The sequence below is a fragment of the Triticum urartu genome, chromosome 2A, assembly GCF_056163025.1.
Source record: "Triticum urartu cultivar PI428250 chromosome 2A, HENAU_Tu73, whole genome shotgun sequence".
NCBI lineage: Eukaryota > Viridiplantae > Streptophyta > Magnoliopsida > Poales > Poaceae > Triticum > Triticum urartu.
In genome coordinates, this window is record NC_141874.1 from 398,614,179 (window position 1) to 398,617,760 (window position 3,582).

General features: G+C 45.7%; 1 long non-coding RNA gene across 2 annotated transcripts; it reads right to left on the reverse strand.

The window, feature by feature from the left end:
• Positions 1 to 816: 816 nt before the first annotated feature.
• Positions 817 to 3,289, reverse strand: LOC125537457 (uncharacterized). Of its 2 annotated transcripts, none has more exons than XR_007295916.2 (4): positions 2,078 to 3,289; positions 1,640 to 1,742; positions 1,425 to 1,571; positions 817 to 1,298 (listed from the first exon to the last, which is right to left on the reverse strand). It is a non-coding gene; the product is annotated as an uncharacterized LOC125537457 (long non-coding RNA). The 2 variants fall into 2 exon arrangements; XR_007295915.2 differs by having other exon boundaries at positions 1,400 to 1,571.
• Between the last annotated feature and the right edge of the window lie 293 nt (positions 3,290 to 3,582).

Sequence of the window (3,582 nt, forward strand, 5' to 3'; positions counted from 1 at the left end):
CTGATCCTTGCACGGAGGTGCACGTGAACTTTTTGCAACAAGTCTAAGTTTTTTATATACTTCGAACTTCTATGTTATTTTAAATTGAACTTCTTAGTCTTATTTCCTCGAAAAAAATATGTTTTCAAATAAGCATCAAACATTTTTAAAATTGAACCACATACTTTTATTTTCCCTAGAAATGGAAAGAATTTTAGATTTTCCATATACATCAATTTTTTATTTCTTGATTTAAATTTAACTTCATGATTTTATTTCTTTGGTAGCAAGGAAATATATTTTTTATAAATACCGAACTGCTCTATTTTTGTAAATTGAACTTCTTGGTTTCCTAGTTTTGTAATAAGTATTAAACCGCTTTGTTATTTAAATTTGAACTTCGAAAGTTTTTCTTTTGAAATGGTGAAATCCTTTTTATGAATTTTGAACTGTTCTATTTTAAGATTTTGAAATACTGCGTTATTTTATTTTGAACTTCGTGTTTTCGTTCTTTAATAAGCAGGAAATTTTGAATTTTGTATAAACATCACACTGCTCCATTTTTTCAATCGAACTTCTAGGATTTTTTCTAACGGAGAATATCCCGTCTTTATTTAAAAAATGAGATGTTTTTTCATTCTACCTTCTTGGGTTTCTAATAAACTTTGATCTTCTTTGTCTTCTAAATTTGAACCCCAAGGTTTTTTCTTGAAACGGGGAAATCCTTCTTTTTATAGTTTTTGAAATGATCATTTTTTAATTTGAAATTCTAGGTTTTTCACTCGTGTGCGCACAGTTTTTAGAGAGAAAATAAAGCATGCGTACATTTTTGTGAAGTAAATAGCAAGAGAGAAAAATATAAGGATATAGTGTTGAGAGAAAGCCTATTGCTTAGGCCAACACACGTCCATCAATCCTACAAGCGCGCACACACACACATGTCCTGTAACCACACAGGAGTATAACTGTAGTACAACTTGGCGTACATCTGTAGTAGAATTTTCATGGTCGCTGACATACAACTGTAGTAGAACTTAGCGTATAGCCGTAGTAGAACTTCACCACCACCGGCGTTTAGTCGTAGTAGAACATATAGGTGTAGTAGAACGTCTTGTGGTGATAACAAGTGCAGGTGGCGCAACTTGCTACCGCAGAAGCAGTCAGCAGAAGGAGGGCTGACTTGGAACAGAAGGCTTGCGCGTGCGGATTCAGATTGCTTGCGCTGGATACTGAACAAAAGGATTCTGCCAGCGACCGCGTTGGTCTAGCGACGCGAGGTGAGTGGCATCGCGAAGGGAGTGAGAGGAGCCAATCAACACCTGCCAGTTCAGATCAATAATTTTTTGTTAGTTCAAAATTAAGAGTAGATAAGCAGCAAGACTAGCATATTTTCCCTTTTTTTTGTTTGTAGAAGATGTACATTGGTGCTGCTGTTTGAAAACGACCTCTGTTGCTGTGTGAAACATCTGGTTGAGTATTCTACAAACTTGTCCATCCGCTTCAATAATTCATAGCATTGACCATACAAATTCAGAGTGCATTCAATAGTAGGAATGACATGACACCATCAACTGTCGACTAAATCTAACATCCTACAATCAAATTATGAACAAGTGAGGTCGTGTTGTAAAACATTGTTGATCTAGAATTATTTTTTCACCTGCTAGTAGCTTTTTCCTACAGCTGCTCGTTGCTGCTTGCTTGCCTGCCAAAAGCAGCACTCACGTGCCAAGAAATGTTGCTGCTGCCGGCCAAATCGTCAACTGCACATGTATGTGGCACAAAGGTGTTGGTTTTCCTTAAAGAGAGATACAGTGAACTGTCTGTACATAGAGGCTCAAAAAGGAATATACTGAGGAAATATTGTTGAACAATTTGATTGATTACTTCACTACAAATGTTCATCTACAAAAAAGAAGGATCGATGACTGAGAATTGCTAATCATGGAGCTTTGCTATTGCATTTGTATTCTCACTTATGGCTCTGACATTGCTGCCAATCAATCAACCACACATTTATGCTAGCAGTTTAAACACCTAACACATGGATTTCCTCCTTGTACGTAGCAGTGGCAGGAGCAGACTCCACGTTTCTTACCAGATTCCTCAAGGGGCGCTCCAGAAAGCGTTGAGACGGCGATGTTCGCAACTGTGAACCTCCCTCGGCTCCATTCCTCGTTGATGCCATCTTCTTCTCAAACTTGAAGCCTGAAAAATGCTTCATATTTCACCGATGTACAAGTCCTTGAGTCCATGTGCCTGTTTTGCCTTACAGTCCACATGCCTCCTCTGAGGTCTCTGACTTCTTTGGTCACATAGAAAGTGCATGCATGTTGTAGGCATGAAGCAAGCAAGCAAGTAAGCAAAGCTCTCTACTATGAAGATGACGAAGCTTTGCATTTGCTGGGCCTCAGCCATGAAATTGCTTTTGTTCATGGTGGTTCAGGCTTTTCCTAGTGAGCAACCTAGTTGCCTGAACTTCTGAAGAACAAAAACAAGTACGGTGTCAAGTTAGATTTTCCGAGTAGCTAGTTCCTCAAAATTGTCAGCTGAAGGTCGGTGCCTCCTCCAGCTGTAGGTCGACGTCTCCTACAGCTGAAGGTTGCGGCCTCCTCCAGCTGCAGGTCGGGGCCAATCCACGCATGGGCTGGTAGTCAACCATTTAGCTTGCTAGACTGAATGTATTTCTTTTGGACTTGCCGTGGCTGGAGGATGGGGGAGCTGGATCGGGGCATCACTCGTCAGCGTGTACGCAACTAGGACGATAAACGACATGGGCTGCCATCGCGGACACGACCTTGGGCAGCAGCGGAGCCAGAGGTAGACGAAGGCCAGCGTGTCGTGGAGGCGGTCGGATAGGAAGGCTACAGCGACAGGTGGAGGATGGCCGCGGCGGTCGCTTGCTGTGGTAGGAGGCCGGTGGCTGCAGGTGGAAGAAGGTGGAGGTGGCCGGCGCCGTCGTCGAAGCAGGTGGAGGGAGGCAGCAGGAGGCGCATCGGGACCGGAAGGGCGGCGGCGGGAGGCGCGTCGGGGGGCGGCGGATGGAGGCGCGTCGGGGCCAGGGTGGGCGAAGTAGTGGCGAAGGCGCGTCACAGCCAGGGTGGGCGGCGGCGGGGGCGCACCGGGGCCGAGGGATGCAGCGGCGGGAAGCACGCCGGGGTCGTGGGGCTAGCGGCGGGAGGTGCGCCGGAGCCAGGGAGACGGCGGCGGGAGGTTGGCCGGGGAGGATCGTGGGAGGACGCAGGGGGAGTGGATAAGGTGGGCGCCGAGGGATTTTTTTTCTTTTACGGGAAGTTCGGGCGGGTTGGCCTTTTCAGATCCAGGAACATCTCCGCGCCCTCTTATAGGCCCGATCGTAATTCGAATAGTTATTCTGATCCTCGGATTAGAATAGTGTTACTTTTTCTATGTATATAAGGGCCCAATGAAATTCTCCTGAGATCCCCGACAAACCTACCAGATATAACAGAAAAACACCGCACCACACTCCACCCGCTGCCCCGATCCCCACCTCCTCCCTCGATTCCATCCGCCGAACGCCAGATCTCGCCGTCGCCGCCCCCACGACCCGCGTTGCCGTCGCCACTCCTTCTCCGTCATCGA